We start from the raw sequence: 23,532 nt of genomic DNA, 5'->3' as shown, positions 1-23,532 counted from the left end.
CTGGAGATCACTGTCTGGTTGGGGAGATAGGAATGTGATTTAGTGTGGTAGGCCTAGTCTATCTGCATTCAAATCATGGTTCTGTCACTCTAGCCAGGTCCTTGGGCAAGTTCCTGAATCTCTCTGTCCCTCAGTTGCTTCACCTGTGAAATGGGAAGGATCATGATAGTACCTACCTAATAGTCATGTTCTGATGACTAAATAAGCTAGTATACAGGAACTTCTCAGAAGAACGTCTAGCACTCAAAAAATGTCAAAGTTTTCTTTCTTTCGTATTTTAATTTGTGTCTGGTTTTGATGTTTCCCCAATACTTCTCAGGTATACCTTGGGATCAAAAATCAGCATGGTGATTTTTGGCGATGGTCACTGTGATGGTTAATATTAATTCTCAACTTGATTGGAGTGAAGGATGCAAAGCATTATTCCTGGATGTGTCTGTTAACATCTGACTGGGAGAGGCAGACCCACTCTCAAACTGGGTGGGCGCCGTCTAATCAGCTGCCAGCACGGCTAGGATAAAAGCAGCCAGAAGAACATGAAAAGACTAGACTGGCTGAGTCTTCCAGCCTCATCTTTCTCCTGTGCTGGATGCTTCCTGTCCTGGAACATCGGACTCCAAGTTCTTCTGTTTTTGGACTCTTGGACTCACACCAGCGGTTTGCCAGGGGCTGTCAGGCCTTCGGCCACAGACTGAAGGCTGCACTGTTGGCTTCCCTACTTTTGAGGTTTTGGAACTTGGACTGACTTCCTGGCTCCTCAGCATGCAGACGGCCTATTGTGGGACTTCACCTTGTGATCGTGTGAGTCAATACTCCTTAATAAACTCCGCTTTATATACACATCTATCCTATTAGTGTTGTCCCGCTAGAGAACCCTAATACAGTTACATATATCCCCAAATTCCCTCACAAGTCCCATGGGAAGCATCTACACTGGCCATCCGTAGATCATCTCTCAATACAGTAAGTCCTGCCCAGCCAGTTGATCCCATGTTATTATTTGGTTAGGAACCAGATAAAGCCGTTTCCTTGTATTTAGAGGTCAAATTGTAGGAGAAATGTTAATCTTTCAATATTGTAAAAACATGTATAAACAGTGGACTCCTACTCAGGGCAGCAAAGGGCCACATGGGAAAAGAAGCTGGTGATTCCTGAGACTGGTGAAGGATCAGCCATCTGCAGCTGCCACCTTAACCTCACCCTGGACATACTCCCATTCCACAGGCTGCAGAAGTAAACTGCCTGTCCTTATTATATTATTCTTTCTTTCTCTTCACAAACATACATGACTGAGTCCATGTACATTAAAGGCTTATGGGATGCAATTTTCTGTGTTTAATTGTTTTTTTTTTTTTTTTCTTTTCTTTTTTTTTTGAGACAGAGTCTTACTCTGTCTCCCAGGCTGGAGTGCAGTGGTGCCATCTCGGCTTACTGCAACCTCTGCCTCCCCGGTTCAAGCAATTCTTTGCCTCAGCCTGGGATTACAGGCACACACCATGCCCAGCTAATTTTTTGTATTTTAGTAGAGACAGGATTCTACCATGTTGCCCAGACAGGTCTCAAATTCCTGAGCTCAAGCAATCCACCCCCTCGGCCTCCCAAAGTGCTAGGATTACAGGCGTGAGCCACTGAACCCAGCCCAATTCCCTGTATTTAATTCTGCTTAATATTAAGACAGTTCGGAAATGGTAGACATCAGGCCACATTTGGCATCTGGGGTTCCCAATCCACTTTTACCTGGTAAAAATGTTAAAAAGTATGACAGCTGGAGTTCCAAGCATGAGACTTGAGTCCAAAGCCTGGCACCACAGTTTACCAGGAGGTGACCCAGGGCTGGTCACTTCATCTCCTTCAGCGTTAGTCTCCTCCTATGAAAAAGAGGATCTTGAAAATATTCACCACCGACAGTTGCTGAGAGATGAAGGTTAAGTGCACATAATTGTTAGATTTTAAGTGCATTCATAGCCAGGTGTGGTGTCTCACACTTGTAATCCCAGCACTTTGGGAGTCTGAGGTGGGAGGATCCTTGAGGTCAGGAGTTTGAGACCAGCCTGGGCAACATAGTGAGAACCCATCTCTACAAAAAATAAATTAAAAAAAACTAGAATCGGCCAGGCATGGTGGCTCACACCTGTTATCCCAGCACTTTGGGAGGCCTAGATGGGTGGATCACCTGAGTTTGGGAGTTCGAGACCAGCCTGACCAACATGGAGAAACCCTATCTCTACGAAAAATACAAAATTAGCCAGGCGTGGTGGTGTGCACCTGTAGTCCCAGCTACTAGGGAGGCTGAGGGAGGAGAATTGCTTGAACCCAGGAGGCAGAGGTTTCAGTGAGCCAAGATTGCGCCATTGCACTCCAGCCTGGGCAGCAGGCTTAAACCCCGTCTCAAAAAAAAAAAAAACCAAAAAACTAGAAAGTGCATTCATGTATCATTTACTATCTTGACAAATTTAGCATGGTACCAAGGTCTAAGTGAGTCTGAGAGACTAAGTCTAAGGGTTTAAGTCCCTGACCTCAAGAAGCACCCAGCTATGTGGAGAAGGTGTCATAGCAAATGTATAATGCCACTATGACGTGGCAAGTGTGATCACCATTATCTCTGAGTACCTGCCAATACTCCAGTCTTTTTGTAGCTTCAAATAAAATGATCTGTTTTGTTTTGACAGTTAGTTAATACATGCTTGGACAGCTTCTGTTATATATTTTGGAAAAGAAATTCAGAGTGTGTTATATATACACTCTGAATATGTATGTCCTTCCAAGCCATGACATTAGGAGGATTGACCAGTACAATTAGTCTTTTTTTAAAAAATTTATTTTTAACGTTTATTTTAGGTTTAGGGGTACATGTGCAGAGTTGTTGTATAGGTTCATTGCATGTCACGGGGATTTGCTGTACAGATTATTTCATCACCCAGGTAATAAACATAGTACCCAATAGGTAGTTTTTCTATCCTTTCCCTCCTCCCATCCTCTACCCACAAGTAGGCCCTGGTGTCTGTTGTTCCCTTCTTTGTGTCCGTGGGTGCTCAATGTTTAGCTCCCACTTATAAGTGAGAGTATGTGGTATTTGGTTTTCTGTTCCTCTGTTAGCTCATTTCAGATCATGGCTTCCAGCTCCATCCATGTTGCTGTGAAGGACATGATCTCACTCTTTTTTATGGCTGAGTAGTATTCTATGATGTATATGTACCACATTTCCTTTATTCAGTCTACTGTTGATGGGCATTTAGGTTGATTCCATGACTTTGCAATTATGAATAGTGCTGCGATGAATATATATATGCATGCAATGAATATATACATGCATATGTCTTTATGATAGAACAGTTTATATTCCTTTGGGTATATACCCAGTAATGGGATTGCTGGGTTGAATGGTAATTCTGTTTTAATTTCTTTGAGAAATCGCCATACTGCTTTCCACAATGGCTGAACTAATTTACATTCCTACCAGAGGTGTATAAGCGTTCCCTTTTCTCTACAGCCTTGCCAGCATCTGTTATTTTTTGACTTATTAATAATAGCCATCCTGACTGGTGTGGATGCTCTCTCATTGTGGTTTGGATTTGCATTTCTCTAATGATTAGTGATGTTGAGAATTTTTCTGTATGCTTTATTGGCCACATGCATGTCTTCTTTTGAAAAGTGTCTGTTCATGTCCTTTGCCCACTTTTTTAATGGAACTGTTTATTGTTTTGTTTGTTAATTTAAGCTTCTTATAGATTCTAGATATTAGACATTTGTCAGATGCATAGTTTGTGAATATTTTCTCCCATTCTGTAGGTTGTCTGTTTACTCTGGTTGATAGTTTCTTTTGCTGTGCAGAAGCTCTTTCGTTTAATTAGGTCCCATTTGTCAATTTGTGTTTTTGTTACAATTTGCTTTTGACATCTTCATTATGAAATCTTTGCCAGGGTCCATGTCCAGAATGGTATTTCCTAGGTTACCTTCCAGGGTTTTTACAAGTTTTAGGCTTTATATTTAAGTCTTTAATCCGTCTTGAGTTGATTTTTGTATATGGGGTAAGGAAGGGGTCCAGCTGCAATCTCTTCCACATATAGCTAGCAAGTATTCCAGCACCATTTATTGAACAGGGACTCCTTTCCTCATTGGTTTTTTGGTCAACTTTTTCAAAGATCAGACAGTTGTAAATATGTGGTTTTATTACTGGGCTCTCTATTCTGTCCCATTGGTCTTTATGTCTGTTTTTGGACCAGTACCATGCTGTTTTGGTTATTGTAGCCTTATAGGATAGTTTGAAGTCAGGTAATGTGATGCCTCCAGCTTTGTTCTTGTTGCTTAGGATTGCCTTGCAATTTGGGCTTTTTTTTTTTTCTTTTTGTTCCATATGAACTTTAGAATAGTTTTTCCTAATTTAGTGAAAAATGCCATTAGTTTGATAGGGATGGCCATGAATCTGTAGATTCCTCTGGGCAGTATGACCATTTTAACAATATTGATTATTGCTGAGCATGGAATATTTTTCCATTTGTTTGTGTCATCTCTGATTTCTTCAAGCAGTGTTTTATAATTTTCATCATAGAGATCTTTCACCTTCCTGGTTAGCTGTATTCCTAGATATTTTATTCTTGTCGTGGCTATTGTGAATGGAATTTTGTTCATGATTTGGTTCTTAACTTGGATGTTGTTAGTGTACAGAAATGCTACTGATTTTTGAACACTGATTTTGTATCCTGAAACTTTGTTCAATCAGTCTTTTTTGGTTCAGGAAAATAATTTTGAATGACTGTTCATGATTAAATCAAACAGATTTGTTTTCCACTAGCAAATAGTAGTTCATCATTATTGAGTGCACGCTGTGCATATTTTCTACTGAAAAGTAGTCCAGTTTGGCATCAAATGGGCTCTAGCATTTATTAGCCTCAGGGTCTCCTCTGAAAAATGGGCCAGAATAGCACCTACCTGACAGGGTCAATGTGAGGATTCAGTAGGGTGGCTTGGTACCACAGGAAGCATTCAATAATGGCAATAATCACCATTGTCCTTGCAGAAGAAGCCTGGGCAGGAGAGAGGTTTTTTTGTGTGTGCTGAAAAGACCTTTGTGACTGTTCTGACCTCTTCAGGGAGACCAGTGGTGTCCAGTTTAAGAGGGGTTATGGCTGGGTGCAGTGGCTCATGCCTGTAATCCCAGCACTTGGGGAGACTGAGGCCAGTGGATCATTTGAAGTTAGGAGTTCAAGACCAGCCTGACCAACATGGCAGAAGCCTGTCTCTTCTAAAAACACAAAAATTATCCAGGCGTGGCAGCTTGTGCCTGTAATCCCAGCTACTTGGGAGGCTAAGGCACGAGGATTGCTTGAAACTGGGAAGTGGAGGTTGCAGTGAGCCAAGATCATGCCATTGCACCCCAGCCTGGGCAACAGAGTGAGACTCCATCTCAAACACACACACATACACACACACACACACACACACACACACACACACACACCTCCCCATAAAAGAGAGGTTAGATTCTCATGTCAGCATGTAAGGCAAAAATGAATCGGATTAAATTACCCTTGAAAATTCTCTTCCCGGCCGGGCGCGGTGGCTCACGCTTGTAATCCCGGCACTTTGGGAGGCCGAGGGGGGCGGATCACGAGGTCAGGAGATCGAGACCATCCTGGCTAACACGGTGAAACCCCATCTCTACTAAAAATACAAAACATTAGCCGGTCATGGTGGCGGGCGCCTGTAGTCCCAGCTATACTCGGGAGGCTGAAGCAGAAGAATGGCATGAACCCGAGAGGCGAAGCTTGCAGTGAGCCGAGATCGCGCCACAGCACTCCAGCCTGGGCAACGGAGTGAGACTCTGCCTCAAAAAAAAAAAAAAGAAAAAGAAAAGAAAATTCTCTTCCCATAAAGTAAGGTATATATGATATTGTTTATAGAACATTCAGGTTAGAGAGCCACTAAGTCAGACCATAGAAGGGAGTGGAAGATATGTTTGCCTACAGCTGCCTGGGCATTGCGACCGTTCTGTCTCTAAAGAAGCGAGTCTCAAGTAGGGGCAATGTTTGTCCCCTGGAGGACATTTGACAATGTCTCGAGACATTTTTGATCATCATTCCTAGAGCAAGGTACGCTGTTGGCATCTAGTAGGTAGAGGCCAGCAATGCTGCTCAATATCCTGCAGTGTACAAGACAGCCCCCAAGAGCAAAGAATATCCAACCTGAATGCCAGCAGTGCTAAGGTTGAAAAGCTCTGCTCTACTATCAAGTCACACTTAGGAATGAGGGATGGGTAGAGTCTGCTAGGATGTTTCTGTTTGTCCTGGGGTTTAATTAGATGCCATATATAAGAGCCCTTAGCTCAGGGCCTGGCACACAGTAGGTGCGTAATAAACATTTGCTGGGTTTGAGGTTAAAGCTTACTTGATGGGGCCTACTCCATACACTCTGTTTTTTGAAATGTGGTGGGGAAGAACTCACCACCTGCTTCCTGTCTTTCCAAGCAAAGTGCTTTCTGTTTCACCCTGTTCACCAGTGTCGGTTCTCATGGTGGCATCTTATCCGAGAGGCTCTGAAGCCAGAACAAAAATCGGTTATGATTCCACTGTATCACTAGGACCAAAACTTTCTTGGTTTTTGTTTGTTTGTTTGTTTTTTGTTTTCTTTTGCTTTTTAAGAGCAGGGTCTCACTCCAGCCCAGGTTGGAGTGCAGTGGCGTGACATCATGACTCACTGCAGCCTCAAACTCCTGGGCTCAAGATATCCTCCTGTCTTAGCCTCCCAAGTAGCTAGGACTACAGGTACGTGCCACTACACCCCACTAATTTTTTTTTTTTGAGACGGAGTCTGGCTCTGTCTCCCAGGCTGGAGTGCAGTGGCTGGATCTCAGCTCACTGCAAGCTCTGCCTCCCGGGTTTACACCATTCTCCTGCCTCAGCCTCCGGAGTAGCTGGGACTACAGGCACCCACCACCTCGCCCGGCTAGTTTTTTGTATTTTTAGTAGAGATGGGGTTTCACCGTGTTAGCCAGGATGGTCTCGATCTCCTGACCTTGTGATCCGCCTGTCTCGGCCTCCCAAAGTGCTGGGATTACAGGCGTGAGCCACTGCGCCCGGCCTAATTTTTTAAAAAAATTTTCATAGAGATAAGTCTTGCTGTGTTGCCCAGGCTGCTCTCTAACTCCTGGCTTCAAGTGATCCTCCCACCTTGGCTTCCCAAAGGTGCTGGGATTACAGGTGTGAGCCACCATGCCCAGCTCTAGTGCAGAAGCTTTCTAATTTGGATTCAAAACTAACAACTGTTAGCCGGGCGAGGTGGCGGGCGCCTGTAGTCCCAGCTACTGGGGAGGCTGAGGCAGGAGAATGGCGTAAACCCGGGAGGCGGAGCTTGCAGTGAGCTGAGATCCGGCCACTGCACTCCAGCCCGGGCAACAGAGCGAGACTCCGTTTCAAAAAAAAAAAAACAAAAACAAAAACAAAAAAAAAAAACTAACAACTGTTCAGCTCTATATGGACAACCTTCTCTTGCATCACATGATTTCTGCAAAAGGAACTGTCACAAACACAAACTCTACTTCCCCCTAACAGGCTGGATCTGAAATGGGAGTTCATGAGTCCAAGGCAAGGGAATTGGAGGGTGGCTGGACTGCACAGCCTAGAAAACTCTCAAGGCCCACAAAAGCAAGAAATTTGCTTTTAAAGGAAAGAAATATTTCCATTTCACTTCAACCCCTAATGCATCACATAACTCTAACATCATTCCTGGTCCAACTGAAATATTTGAATCCAAATAGTCCTTAAGTCATTTGGATCCTATTCAAATGTGAATTCATCTCTTTAATCACTCTTCCTCTTATTTTTGAAATAAAGACTAATATTGAAAGTTAAGAGTCTATTTGTTAATTTTTTTCATTTAAGATTTTTTAATATAGGTTTGATCACCACTGCTTTCTTCCCCATCATTACCTTCTCATCATTGTCTTGAAGTTCCTAAACTTGTCTTTTTCTATTTTTAAAATTTCCCTTTATTTAAGTATTGTGGACAGCAGGCAGACTGAATAATGATGAATATGATTAATATTCAGACTTAACAAGTCTTATGAAAAGACCTTTTTATTCCAAAGGAAGGGATGTGATGTTTTGGCAGCGTATGGTGTCACAGTGACAGAGTCAAATGCTAGAGTAACCCAATGCAGGGATATAGCATGTCTTAGCCATACTTACGCTGAGAGGGAGTCACATATGTAATAGCCTATTTAGATAGGTCCAGAGAAGGAAAGGGATTTTCCCACCATGGCATCTTTCTGTTTCACATCTGTCTTGGGAGCTTTCGTGAATTGAAATGCTGACTTGGTGTATCTGTATGAAATGGAGTGAGACACATTATACTCAGAAGCACAGCACCTTCTCCTTGAAGCTCTCCTTCTACTAGAACAGCTATGATAGAAGAGAAGACTATACTAGGATCCAGGAATGACAAATACACAGCCTGTCCACCACTCTCCATGGCCCTGCTCACGGCAGACATTACCATTCCATCACAGCACCCTTCCCCTCCCCATATAGAGAACCCAGACTTAGAGTCACAATATTCTCCCAAAACCATTCAGGCAGCCACTGCCAAGTGATGTCAGGGTAAGCATGCAAAACAGAAATGATGTTTAACCTCTATTAGGTAAAGAAGGATACACTTAGAAGAGCATGGAAAGATTGTCACCACCGCATTCTTTTCCAGAAACCTTTTCAGTGCTCCAAATCTCACTCAGCTGCCCTGAGTAACTGAGAGCTTGGCCTGCTCATTTGCCCAAAGGTTTGGAAGAGAAGAGGGAGAAGCTGGTTTTGCTTTCTACATGGCAATTTGGTTTGAAAATTTGCCTCAGAGTTACTGAGTGTGTGGAAGCATAAATTGAGTGAATTCACTGCTTTTTTTTTTTTTTTTTTTTTTTTTTTGGAGATGAGGGATGGCTTTTGCTCTGTTGCCCAGGCTGGAGTGCAGTGGCACAATCTCAGCTCATTGTAACCTCCACCTCCCAGGTTCAAGTGATCTTCCCACCTCAGTCTCCCAAGTAGCTGGGACTACAGGCATGCACCACCACCCCCAGATAATTTTTGTATTTTTTTGTAGAGACAGGGTTTTGCTATGTTGCTCAGGCTGGTCTCAAATTCCTGAACTCAAGTGATTCACCTACCTTGGCCTCCCAAAGTGCTAGGATTACAGGTGTGAGCCACCATGCTTGGCTTAATCTTATTTTTTAATGCAGCCTGAATCCACAGTTTTAAGCAAAATGCAGATTTTATTTATATGTAATTTTCCTCTTGAAATCATACAAGATACGCTCCCTAAATAAAACAAATAAAAAACCCTACGACTACTGTTTTTCCTGCTTGAATTTCCAGTGTTATTACTATAGGGATTTTTTTTTTTTTTTTCCCAAATAAGTCCCTAGTACCACTTTATCCATGAGGCCTCAGTCTGAGGTAGAGCTTTAAAAACAATCTAGAACTAAAATCAATTCTACCATTTTATAATTTGCTCAGTAAGATGGGAAAAAAAGTATATGATTTTCAAGTACTTTCTACATTCTTGACTAAAACCGGCAGTTTTTTTTTTCTTTAAGCAAATGAAATTCTCTGGGTACTTACTGTAAGAGGATTTTAGTCATTGGAGACATTTAAAAAAAGATCTCAAGCGAGAATTTTTCTTCACATTTTTTTCAAAGGGATATTTACCCTGGAAAATGCTACATTTAGAAAAATTGTGCCTTAGATGACAACAAGCCCACTAAGTTTTGCTGATTTGAAGTTGGGGGGAGGAGAGTGGGGTGGAGGAGGTTGGAGGCTGTGTGAAGAGAATTCTATTTACCCATGAGCCAAGCATGATTTTGGAGTTCATTTTCATTCATTTATTTTCATTTATTCATTCATTCATTCATTCAATCAATCAACAAACACATATTGAGGGTCTGCCATATGCAGAGTGCTGTGCTAAGCAATAGAATTATAGCCATGAACAAAACACTGTCTTCAACTTCCCAATCCCTCTCAACCTGGTACTGCCAGAGAATGACACCCTAATGTCCTAAGATGGTAGTTCTCAATGGGGGACAACATTACCCCCCAGGGGACTTGGACAATGTCAGGAAACATTTTTTGGTTGTCACAACTTGGGGATAGTGCTGCTGGCATTTAGTTGGTAGAGGCCAGGGATGCTGCTAAACATCCTGCAATGCCTAGGACAGCGCCCACAATAAATAATTCTCCAGCCCAAATGTCAGTGGTAAGGACCCTGCCCAGTCCAGGCGCAGAGATTCACACCTATAATCCCATCACTTTGGGTGGCTGAGGCACGAGGATCGCTTGAGGCCAGGACTTGAAGACCTGCCTGGGCAACATAGCAAGACCCCATCTCTACCAAAAATTAAAAAATAAAAAATTAGCAGTGCATGGTTAGGTTCACCGGTAGTCCCAGCTACTTGGGAGGTTGAGGTGGAAGGATTGCTTGAGCCCAGGAGTTGGAAGCCACAGGGAGCTATGATCACACCACTGCACTCCAGCTCCAGCCTGGGGTACAGAGTGAGACTTTGTCTGTAAAAGAATAAAAATTAAAACAAACAAACAAACAAAACCACCTACTCTAAGGCATCTAAGGTATGTAATGAATTAACTTGTAGCTAATGGCTCTAGTTAAGCACCATCCTTAGGTGAACCGAGAGAGTAGTAGCTCAATTCATTTTCAGTCAAGCTTTATTTTGTCATGGAACTCTGATTGAGAAAGGTTGGTACCGTGGCTACTCAGAGCGTGGTCCATGCATCAGCATCCCCTGGGAACTTGTTAGAAATGCAGAGTTGGCCAGGCATGGTGGCTTACGCCTATAATCCCACCAGCACTTTGGGAGGTCGAGGTGGGTGGATCACTTGAGGTCAGGAGTTCAAGACCAGCTTGGCCAACGTGATGAAACCCCGGATCTCTACTAAAAATACAAAAATTAGCCAGGCGTGGTGTTGGGCACCTATAGTCCCAGCTACTCGGGAGGCTGAGGCAAAAGAATCACCTGAGCCTGGGAGGCAGAGGTTGCAGTGAGCCAAGATTGCGCCACTGCACTCCAGCCTGGGCAACTGATCGAGACTCTATCTAAAAAAGAAAGAAGATGCTTTGTGTCTGGAGTTCAGCGAGTGAAGAGTGATCAGAGCTGAGAATGGTGAGGCCAGCACAACATGAGGGGCTTTATTCTAGGAGCAAGTGGGAACGGTTCTTCTGGGCTTGATCCCCAGCCCCTTATCTGGTGTGGCACAGGCAGGGATGCTATTTGTGACCATGGGACAGGGTGAGGCTGTTCTAAGCAGCTGCGAGAACTGGTCAGACCAGGGTCGGAATCCCACGAATGGTAATTGTCCCAGGTGACCCAAGTCTGCCGTGAGACAGAGCGAGAACAATGCCGATGGGGCCACATGGCTCCCCCACCCCTCTGACTTAAGGCTACAGAGTCATTATGTCAATATATTTTTGTACAGATTTTGTAGTTTATGACACATTCTGGCAACGTTTAGATGCAATTTCAATGAGCCAGAATGTAGTACTGTAAACCCCAAACTGGATATCCCTTAAAGCTGTTAGAATCTGGCAGGAGACCTGCTCCCAATTACAAGCACAGTTTCCAACTTCACTGTTCCCATCCTCAAAGCACTGAAAACAAAATCCATTTTTAATGAGGAACTACCAAACACTTTGCATTCTATTAATGTCCCCTTTGGGCTTCCAAGCACCAGCATACCTTACACACAAGGATTGACCCCTGCTAACTGATTACCAGGGCAAGGGAACTTCTGCAGGTTTCCCTTGCCGGCACAAGTATGACGACTGAATCAATGGGCATTAAGTCATTCTGTTGTCATCTTCTTCCATGTCTATCAGCACATGGACGGCCTATGGGGCCGGGTGGGGATTCAGGTTCAAAAGAAGTCATTTGCTCACACAGACAGTATACATTCAGCTGCCTGTCTCCCTAGCATACGAGTCATCTTACAAACCATCCATTATCCACTCGGCAACTGGCAAATGTGAACTTGGCCAATGTCGAAGCAGAATGATGAGATTCAAGTTAGAAGAAGTGGGAGAAAGTGGGAAAGTACAAAGAGGAACCAGACGGTTTTCCAACCTGTAAGAACATGTTGTATTTACCAGGCCCAGTACAAAAGCCAAACTCTGTTCCCGTTGTTTGTCTTCTGCTTGGGGGCCTGGGTTATGTTTGGTGCAAATAGGACAGTGCACCCCCTCACTTCCATCTGATGATTGGCGTATTGTTTAGAGACGATGAGGGGTAATCTTGTGCTCTGGAGGAAGTTGGCAAGAAAGTTTAATTCTATTAAAAGAAACGCGCGGTCAGGATTCGGTTTCCTATTCTGAGTCAAGGCAGTGAAGAGAGTCAGAAATTCCAACCCAGAGGGTCAGGACGGGCTCCAGGACCTCTTGAATCACATCTGAAACATGTTCCCCATGCTCCTTTCTCCTCCCTGTTCTTACAACTGGCCAACTGGGATTACACAACTTGCACTAATTTTATCCCACATGCGGCTGTTTCTTATTAGGAGCCTGTACCTTTTTTTTTTTTTTCCTGTGCCATGTCATCTCTCTTGAATCAGGTGAGTAACTCCACTTCTTAACAGGGAGATTCTGTTCATTCTCTTGGCTGGAGTCAAGAAATGTGCACTTAACTTTTTCTTAAAGTGTGAACCTTTATGTTTTTAACCCCGTCATCTGCCTTTCTCTCGCTTAAGTCTTGCTTTCCCCATTTGAAGAGCTCTGCTCAACCAGCAACCAATGGAAAAGTGAATATTGGGTGTCAATCAACAGAATGTTTTTGGTCACCCAATACCCAACAACTGTTTCTAGAGGGTTTTGTTTTCTCCCCCACCAAACTGGTGCCTTTTTTTTTTTTTTTTAACTGAATTCACCAGATGTTTTGGCAGTGCATAAAACCTGGCTTTCCTGCCTTCCAACTGGATGAAATTGGATCCAAATCACAGCACGTTGCCTCCGCTTCACCAACCAAGTACTTAGGGTTCTTGAGAATAATGCAAAGATTGAGATCAGTTTTTCTTTAGGCATTGGGACTATCAGATCCAGGTGTTAGCATTTTCCGGCCTTCAGGGCCTTGCAGTGTTTCTAGGGAAGCCCCAGATCCATGAGTATGCGTGGGTTTCCCTACTGTTACCTTGCTTCATCATTTCGATTTTTCTGGCTGTGTATCAGAAACTGCAAAATCGCACCCCAAAACCCCTCTGTGGAGGGTGAAATGCAATAGTGGCACACGCATGATTCAATCACATCTGGAGGAAAACTGTTAGGCAGTTCCAATTCCGTCTTTGCAACTCCAGGCCTCCCCGAGCCAGAGGGAGAAGCAGGACTCCTTCATCGGCCTCCAGTCCCTCTCCCCCATGCCCTGTTTGGCTTAGCACAAGCCCGAGCGTGCCATGCCACCTCACCAGACCTTGCCAAAATCCGTGAATGGCACAGAACGCACATTAAACAGATGGAATGCAACATACATGTAAAGAAATAAGAGCTTTGCCAGGAAAGTTGGCAGCGGCTCCAGAATGCTTTAAACAGTGTGGGGAGTGGGGTGGGGAGGGAGAGGGAGCCCAGAGTCGGAGAGGCTGCCTCCTTCTCCGAAGCTGTTTCTTTTGCAGCCATGACCTGTTCTGCCAGTCAAGATAAATACCGTGTTAAATGCCCCCTTTTACTGGCTCCTGGTACCTTGGCAATGCAGTTTGAAATATGACCTGCTCTCATTGGAAAAATGTCCTTTTAAGTGAGTGGAAAGGAGGTACTCCTAACCAGTAAGTAGGAAGGTTGTGGATGGCGGAGCGTTCTGAACACAGACACGCTTGGGAAGTAGATGGAATCGCCATGGAGTCAGTACTGCTCGTTTATAAGCCACTGCCTTTAGAAAGTTCGTCGCAGACACAGAGTCACGACTGGGGAGCGCGGAACTCGATGTCAAGGCTTTTCTGGCACCTTTGGCTTCAGCAGGAACAATGAAACGGCAGCCCAGGATGGCTGGCTATTTCACAAGGCACCTCGGGACAGCCCCGCCTTTCCTATACAAGAAGAAAAAGAACAGGGCTAACCAGGTGAGGCCACAGTTCAACCCACTCAGGCTATTTAGCTTTGCCGGTCCCCACAGTCACAGGACGTTCGGTAAACACGGCAGCCACTTGCCACACATGTGAGAAGCTAGATGGATCTGCCCAAAAGGTTTGCCATCACAGCAGACGTTCACGAAACAATTTCTGCATGCCAGGCACATGCCAGGCATAGCTAATGAATCACCCCCATCTCCCTAGGTAGGCAAAACACTACCCCTGTTTCCCCTATGAAGAACCTGAGGCTCAGAGAGGTTGAGTAACTTGTCCCGGATTTCACAGCTATTCAAAGGGAAGCTGGAATTTGAACACAAGTCTGTCTGGTTGGTTGGATGTCGTGGCTCACGCCTATAATCCCAGCACTTTGGGAGGCCAAGCGGGGTGGATCACTTGAGGTCAGGAGTTCGAGGCCAGCCTGGCCAACAAGGTAAAACCCCGACTCTACTAAAACTACAAAAATTAGCTGAGTGTGGTGGAGTGCGCCTGTAATCCCAGCTACTTGGCAGGCTGACCAGGAGAACTGCTTGAACCCGGGAGGCAGGAGTTGCAGTGAGCCAAGATCAAGCCACTGCACTTCAGCCTGAGCAAGAGAGTGAGACTGTGTCTCAGGAAAAAAAAAAAAGAAAAAATCTGTCTACTCTTAATGATTAGACTGTAAGGGCCCCATGCTGGCTTCTACCAAAATGCTCAATGTACACATGTTGCAGAATCATCTTCTTCATCCTTAGAACTGCCCAGTATAGGCAAGTGGTTGCATTCCCCATTAAAGATGCTACAGGATGTATCAGTTTCCTGGGGCTTCTATCACAAATTATCACAAACTAGGTGGCTTAAAACAATAGACATTTATTCAATCACAGCTCTGGAGGCCAGAAGTCTAAAATCAAGGCATCAGCATGGCTGTTCTCCCTCCAAAGAGACTAGAAGAAGCCTTCCTTGCCTCTTCCAGCTTTGGTGGTTGCTGGACTCTTTGACTTGTGGCTGCATCACTCTCATTTCTGCCTCCATGGCCTTCACCTATGTGCCTGTCTTCCTCCCTTATAGTCTCTTATAAAAGCATCTCTATTGGATTTAAGGCTCATCTTAATCCAAGATGGTCTCATCTCAAGATCCTTAATTAATTATACCTGTAAATATTGTTTTCCTTTCCTTTTCTTTTGTTTTAGAGATGGGATCTTGCTCTGTCACCTGGGCTGGAGTGCAGTGGTACGATCAAGGCTCGCTGCAGCCTCGACCTCCCAGGATCAAGCTATCCTCCTGCTTCAGCCTCCTGAGTAGCCAGGACCACAGGCATGCACCACCATGCCCAGCTAACCTTTTTACTTTTTGTAGGGATGGGTTCTCCTTATGTTCCCCAGGCAGGTCTCAAACTCCTGGCCTCAAGCGGTCCTTCTGCCTCAGCCTCCCAAAGTGCTGGGATTACAGGTGTCAGCCACCATGCTGGGCCTCTTTTTTCTAAATAAGGTCACATCCCCAGGTTCTAGGAATTTGAACCTGGATCTTTTGGGAGGCCATTTTTCAGCCTACCACACAGAAAGATGCCAGTGGCACATGAGGTGATTCATTCAATAAGAGTCTTTCCAATTTTGCAGATCTGCAGGGATCATTATAGATTTTAAAAAAATATTTCCACCATTCCATATCCTTTTTGAAACCAATGAGTATCATAACCAATATTTAAGAAACTCTCACAAAATCCTGCCACTTAGTAAGTGTCACGTAGTCCTCATAAGTACCCTGCAACAGATACTGTTCTTCCTCACTGAACAGGGTAAGAAAATAAAACTATGAGAGGTTAAGAGCCTTGCCTAAGATGTCACAGCCAGGAATGGGTAAAGGTGGGATTGAACTTTCAATCTTTCAGGCTCTGGAGTCTTGAGTTTTTATGCAGGATGCTAAAATGCCTTTTCTTGGAAATGTAGGACTTGGTTAAGAAGCTGAGATTTGGAAGGAAGTGGAGGTCTGGGGTGATGGGACAATTTATGCTATGTTTAGCCAATAATTATTCTTGCACAGAATTTCCTGAAAGGCTGAAAGCAGGCTTTTGATTGGAAAGGTAATCCACAAGTTGGTTCACCTGATGAAGCTGAGGATCACCCCCCCTCAATGCTTTCTCTCTCTCTCCCTCTCTCCCTCTCTGTCTTTCTCATGGCTGAAACTGGTACCTTCCAGCAGAGACACCAGGAAGTTGGAGGCAAATGGGAAAATATCCATTTTCACTGTCTCACAGATTTCAGTTCAGTAACATCTGCCAATCATATATTCTTATCGCAGGGATATTTCATTTTTGCTGTGCAATCATCTGACTCAAGAGACTGGGTAGATGGAAGGTAAAACCAGAGATGCTTACTTGAGGATGGCTGCAAATGGCAGGTGACTTCTCCTGGCATCTGGCGACCACATCCACCGATTCAGGCTCCATGGTGGACAAGATACAGTTTATCTTACAGTCAGAGCTGCTGAGGGCTAAGTGCTTAGAGCTTCTCAGCAGCCCTGTGAAGTCAGATCAATAATGACCTGATCTAATACTCAGGGAGGGCAAGTTACACACCCAGAACTGACAATCGGCAAGTGCTAGAATCCCTCCAGGTTGCCTGAGTTCAGAGTCTGAGATCTTAGTTGCTGCAATACTCTCTCTCTAAGCCCATGTCTCAAGAATTGCCACTGTTTCAATGAAGGTAAATATAGATAAAGCAAAGAAGAAATTAACTCATTCACTCATTCATCCATTCATTCGTCTGTCTCTATAGTGTCTGCACTATGTGCCAGGAAAGCCAACAGGAAAATCCCTTCATCCATGTGTGTGCCCCTGATTCTGTGTGCTGGGCACCTTGCTCGACTCATAGTTCCTACCTTCCAGAGATTAAGACCGGAATGTATATCAATTAATCCAGGACAGTATAGCAAATGCAAGAGAGACCAAGAAAGAGACAGGGCCACCAAGGATTCCTGGAGAAGACACTTGAGTTGAGATTTGAAGGAAGAGGTAGGTGTCAGCCAGAGAAGGAAGGGCTAGCCCACATTTTATTTATTTATTGAGACAGAGTCTCACTCTGTTGCCCAGGCTGGAGTGCAGTGGCTTAACCTCAGCTCACTGCAACCTCTACCTCCCGGGTTTAAGCGATCCTTCCACCTCAGCCTCTCAAGTAGCTGGGACTGCAGGCGCTCACCACCACACCCACATAATTTTTGTATTTTTAGTAGAGATGGGGGTTTCACCATGTTGACCAGGCTGGTCTCAATCTCCTGACCTCAGGTGATCCGCCTGCCTCACCCTCCCAAAGTGCTGGGATTATAGGCGTGAGCCACTGCGCCTGGCCTGGCCCACATTTTGGGTGGTGGGCTGATGTTCAGCAGGCACATGCCAATGTGACTATGCCAGGTTACATATTTGATTACCTCCATATTGATTGGTAAACAGTGAGGGCTCAGAGCCCACGGTCGGGGGAGTGGCCCCTCCCGACCTCCTCTGTCTTGGATCTCTGCTCACTTCCCCACGATGCAGACACTAAAGGGCACAGCAAGAAGCTCTGAGACTCTGCCCCACTCCTGCTCTTTAGTCCCTTCCAGTTGGTGCTGGTGCCCTACAGGGTGACACGTATTTTGATTTTTTTTTTTTTTTTAACTCCTGGGCTGGGGAGCAATTGAGTAAGATGGCACGTAGGCCTGGGACATGCTGGCAGTCACCATGGCTGGAAAACAGGAAGCCACAGAAGTGCTGGAGGTGAGGCTGCAAGACTCAGAATGAGCCCCTGGGGAAGGACCTTGTGTGACATATGAGAGAGAATAGACTACCTTGAGGATAACGTGGAGACATTGGGGTTTTTGTAAGCATGCTATTTTTTATTGATGTGTAATTATACATAGTATAACAGACTCTTCTTAAGTCTACAGTTTGATGAGTCTTGACAGGGTGTATAGCCCCGTGTGGCCACCACCCCTCCACAGGCGTAGGTATAGAACATCTCTGTTCCTCCAGAAACTTCCCTCTGTCCCTTCCATGGGAGATTTTAAGCAGGGGAGTGGCATGGCTACACTTAGCGTTTTTCAAATTTGCATTTGGAAAATTGTTTTACCCACTTCTTGAGCCCCTCTTGCGTGCTGCACACTGTTCAAGCTGTAGAGAAGAGGGATGGGGCACATTCTGGTGGAGGAGCTCCCTTTTGGGGAAAGGACAAAGGCAGTCAATGGTGTGCAGAACCAGCTTGATGGGCACACAGCCTCTGCAGTCAGAGGGGCCCCCAGGCTTGGTTTAATGCTCTGCCGTCGCCATGTTTAAATTCTTAATAGTTTTTGGATGAGGGGCTCTGTGTTTTTATTTTGCACTGGGTCCCATGAACAAAGCAGCTGGGCCTGACGTTCCAAAGGAAATTAACAGGAGTCGAGAGAAAGAGGATATAGAGGGTCTGAAAGAGAAGATCCTCACGGGAGGAATGAGGAAAGAAGTCAGCCAGGTGACGAGGGAAGGTTGCAAGAGGGATTCGCTTCCCTCAAATTCTCTGTTTAGCGATAAGCATAAGATAGGGGAGACATTTCATATCTGCCACTGTTCTTATAACTCTACCCACAGCCCCAGTAAATGTATATGGGCTCAATTAATTACAATGACTAACGCATCTGACAAGCCAAATATTAGCTCGCGAGAACTGAGTACACTTATAAGTATTAAGTACAGATACAAATAATTAACAATAAGCTCGCTGGCGTTATTATCTTCTAATTAACTATAGAAAAAAATTCAAACCTTAATCCAGAGCAAAATGAAAACAAAAGGAAAGCGAGACCTCTGTCAGCGTTAGAAACAGAGGTGTTGTAAGGAAGAGAGATAGGGCTCGGTGGATTTTCATCTGTACTGATGATGAATTTCATCAGCCTTCCTTTGCTGACGTCAAAGCCAAAATAAGTGCCTTGGTCTCTGTTTCTCCCGCTGGGGCCAGATGTCCAATGGGAGGAGTTTGGCAGAAGATAAACTGGAGGTCTGATTACTAGGGGCAGGAGAAGCAAGGTTGGCATTGCCCTGGAGAAATCCATCTCTATCATCCTCAGACAGACCGCTTGTCGCTGGAATTTGGAACAAAGAGAAGTTGAGTTGAAAGGACTCCAATCCTCTCTTGGCAACTGGGTCTTCTTCCTGAAAGGAATCCTGAAGTTGGGCAGTTCAACTAAAAACCTGAAACTAAATACCTGAGCTGCCATGATATTATTGCCAGTAAATATTTCTAAAGCCAGGGAATCTAGAAACAGTTTTCCTGACTGATGTTGCTTTCCATATACTATTAGGCTGGTACAAAAGCGTTTGCAGTTTTGCCATTACTTTTAATGCAAAACTGCAATTGCTTTTGTACCAACCTAATACAAAAAAGGAAGTATTTGCAATTACCTGAAAAACTTGGTTCTAAAGTCTCTAGTTTGGTCTAAATGATGTGGCTTTGCTGCTTTGGGCTCCCCAGTTCTCTGGATACTGCAGAAGCCCTTGTCTGCATTGTGTTAAAGCCTTGTTACCTTTGTTGGCCTTTGTAACTCACTGCAAACTACATGGGAACCTTAATAGCTTCTCCCTTGCTCAGTTTCTTTTTAGCTCCTGATCAACTCCTGCAGGGGAACATACTATACCTATCTTGATCATAATTGTGGCTGCCATTATTCTGTACTATCTACATGCAGGCTCTGTGCGCAGAGCTCTGCCCCTGTTATCTTATTTAATCCTTCCAACAGGAAATTGTGCTGGCTCTACCTGCAGAATATATTCAGAACCCAACCACTTCTCAGCACTTCCATGCCACCTTACTGGTCCTAGCTCCCATCTTCTCTCACCTGGATGACTGCAGGAGGCTCCTTGCTGGCCACCCTGCTGCTGCCCTTGACTGTGGTCTATTTTTCAACACAGCAGACTGAATGATGCCTTTGAAATACAAGTCAGCTCAGGTCATAAGCCTCCAAGGGCTCCCCATCTGGTTCCAAGTTGAATCCAAAACTCCTCCTCTTGCCCTTGCACACACTGGTCTAGGCACTCTGGTCTCTGCGTTTTCATGAACAGGGCCGAACACTCCTGCCTCAGGGCCTGTGGACTCCCTGTTCCTTCCCCACAAGATACCCACGTGACTTATGCCCTCTCTTCCTCCAGGCTTTGTTGAAATGTCACCTTCTTAGTGGAGCCTATCGTGACCATGCCATTCAAACTTCAGTCTTTAGGGCAGGTGCGGTGGTTCACGCCTGTCATCCCAGCACTCTGGGAGGCCAAAGCAGGAGGATCACTTGAGCCCAGGGGTTCAAGACCAGCTTGGGCAGCATGGCAAAACCCCATCTCGACCATAAATAAATAAATAAATAGCTGGGCATGGTGGGCATGGTGGCACACACCAAGACCCCATCTTTACAATAAATAAGTAAATAGCTGAGCATGATGGCACATCCCAAGACCCCATCTGTACTATAAACAAATAAATAGGTGGGCATAGTGGTATACACCAAGATCCCATCTCTACCATCAATCAATCAATCAATCAATCAATCAATCAATAAAATAGCTGGGCATATTGACACATGCCAAGACCCCATCTTTACCATAATTAAATAAATAAATAGCTGGGCATGGTGGCACACACCTATAGTCCCAGCTACTCAGAGTAGGAGGCTACAGTCAGGGATCCCTTGAGCCCAGGAGTTCATGCAGTGAGCCGTGATTGTGCTACTGCACTCCAGCCTGGGCAACAGAGCAAGACCCTGTCTCTAAAAAAAAAAATAAATAAGAAAATTCAGCCTTTCCCGCGGCCCTCCTGTTCTACCTTTTCTCATAAAACATATCACCATCTATCTTAAAATTACTTATTATGTTTACTGTTGTTTGTTTTAGTAACCAGTAAGAATAGCATGGGGCACACCATAAGTGTACAATAAAAAATTTTTTTTTTGTTTTTTGAGACAGAGTCTCGCTCTGTCACCCAGGCTGGAGTGCAGTGGTCGGATCTCAGCTCACTGCAAGCTCCGCCTCCCAGGTTTATGCCATTCTCCTGCCTCAGCCTCCTGAGTAGCTGGGACTACAGGTGCCCGCCACCTTGCCCGGCTAGTTTTTTTGTATTTTTCAGTAGAGACGGGGTTTGACTGTGTTAGCCAGGATGGTCTTGATCTCCTGACCTTGTGATCCACCCGTCTCGGCCTCCCAAAGTGCCGGGATTATACAGTAAATATTTACTGAATGAATGAATAAATAAATGACCAATGAAGTATATCCTATAAGCAGTCCCACATTACAGAGGAAGAAACTGAGGGCTCAGAAGGGTTTACCTAACCCTTTACCTTTCCCAAGGTAAGTCAGTTACTGTCAGAGCTGGGACTTCAGCCCAGGTCCTACATCCAAAGCAACTTACCTGCCATGTTTGCAGCAATTGTAAGTTAGGCCCACTCTTTATCATAAGCTACTGTTCAGTAAAAGACCATTTCAAGACCCTGCTTACCTTTCAAGACCTGGTCTGACATTTGACCAATTCAGTGTTAATGCCCACTGTGCTAGTAGTCATCAGAAGTGTTAATTTTCCACAAGTGCAAAACAGAATTTTTACATGAGAAATTATGAATTCATCATTTAATTAATGTATTTTGTTTATTGATTTATCTTGTTTGAGACAGGGTCTCACTTTGTCATTCAGGCTGGCGTGCAGTGGTGCAATCACAGCTCACTGCAGCCTCAACTTCCCAGGCACAGGTGATCCTCCTACCTCAGCCTCCTGAGGAGCTGGGACTACAGACATGCACCATCATGCCCAGCTAATTTTTGTACTTTTTGTAGAGATGGGGTCTTGCCACATTGCCCAGGCTGGTCTCAAACTCCTGGACTCAAGTGATCTGTCCACCTTAGCCTTCCAAAGTGTTGAGATTACAGGCGTGAGACACTGCACCCGGCCCTGATTAATATACTTTGAATAATAGCTTCCCCAAACTCATATGTAATAGAAATATTTGGTGCTCTGGGACAAAGACGTGACAGAGGGGAAAAAAAGAAATATTTGGAATAGTCTAAAAGAAGTGGAATTTTAGCAGATGATTTTTAAAGTACAGATAAGAGGCCGGGCACGGTGGCTCAAGCCTGTAATCCCAGCACTTTGGGAGGCCGAGACAGGTGGATCACGAGGTCAGGAGATCGAGACCATCCTGGCTAATACGGTGAAACCCCGTCTCTACTAAAAATACAAAAACTAGCTGGGCGAGGTGGCGGCCGCCTGTAGTCTCAGCTACTCGGCAGGCTGAGCCAGGAGAATGGCGTAAACCCGGGAGGCGGAGCTTGCAGTGAGCTGAGATCCGGCCACTGCACTCCAGCCCGGGCGACAGAGCAAGACACCGCCTCAAAAAAAAATAAATAAATAAAAATAAAGTACAGATAAGGTAATTATATAGCAATTATCTTAATCTATGTACTTAACTGCCTAGACTCAGGGGACATAATCTAGAAACTCAGGGGAAGTTTTTCCCACTCACTGCATGTCCTTTATGGTCAGGAGATGAGGCTTCTGGAACTTTAAAGGCAAATCTTAATGAATTACACATAAAATTACCACAGAACCTCACAGTTCCATTCCTCCCTATAAACCCCAAAGAACTGAAAACAGGTGTTCAAACAAAAACTCATACAGGAATGTTCATAGCAGAATTAATCATGCTAACTAAAAGATAAAAACATCCAAAATGTCCATCACCTGATGAGTGGATCAACAAATTCTTGTCTATCCACACAATAGAATATTATTCAGCCATGAAAAGGAATGAAGCACAGATACATGCTACAGCATGGATGAGGCTTGAAAACATGGTGCTGAGTGAAAAAAAAACAGACACAAAAGGCCACATGTTAAATAATTTCATTTATATGAAAAGTCCATGACAGGTCAAACCACAGAGACAGATAGAAGATTAGCGATTTTCAGCAGCTGTGGTAAGGAAGGATTGGGGAGTGACTGCTTAATGGTCACAAGGTTTCTGCTTGGGGTGATGAGAATGTTCTGGAATGAGATAGTGCTTATGGTTGCTCAACATTGCCAGTGTACTGAATGCCAATAAATCATATAATTTAAAGTGGTACATTTTATGTTATGTATATTTTCCCAATTTTTAAAAAAAGTAAATCTTTAAATTCTGGCCTTGGCCCCAGGACATTTCAACTTGGTTCTGATTTGGTAGGCAGGTAGCTAAGGATTAAGTCCCTTCATGACGATTATTGACTAGGAAGAGCTATGATGTATCAGACTAGGCTGTGTAACAGACTTGCATGTGTGGCTAGATTTTATTGCGAGCCCTGTGGAGTCAAGGCCTGATTCTCCCTTTCCTCAGAAATGGTGTGGTACATCTAGTACAATGCTCTTCTGACAAGCTGAACAGCCAATTTCTTTCTTTCTTTCTTTCTTTCTTTCTTTCTTTCTTTCTTTCTTTCTTTCTTTCT

General features: G+C 44.4%; 1 long non-coding RNA gene across 1 annotated transcript in view; it reads left to right on the top strand.

Moving 5' to 3' along the window:
• Nucleotides 1-216: 216 nt before the first annotated feature.
• Nucleotides 217-23,532, top strand: part of LOC113225209 — a 30,137-nt gene continuing 6,821 nt past the window's right edge. Inside the window, exon 1 of the long non-coding RNA XR_003309866.1 lies at nucleotides 217-801. This is a non-coding gene — a long non-coding RNA (uncharacterized LOC113225209). The remainder of the gene's footprint in view (nucleotides 802-23,532) is intronic.

Source organism: Piliocolobus tephrosceles, chromosome 10 (genome assembly GCF_002776525.5).
Source record: "Piliocolobus tephrosceles isolate RC106 chromosome 10, ASM277652v3, whole genome shotgun sequence".
Classification (NCBI taxonomy): domain Eukaryota; kingdom Metazoa; phylum Chordata; class Mammalia; order Primates; family Cercopithecidae; genus Piliocolobus; species Piliocolobus tephrosceles.
This window is presented reverse-complemented; position numbering and strand designations above follow the sequence as displayed.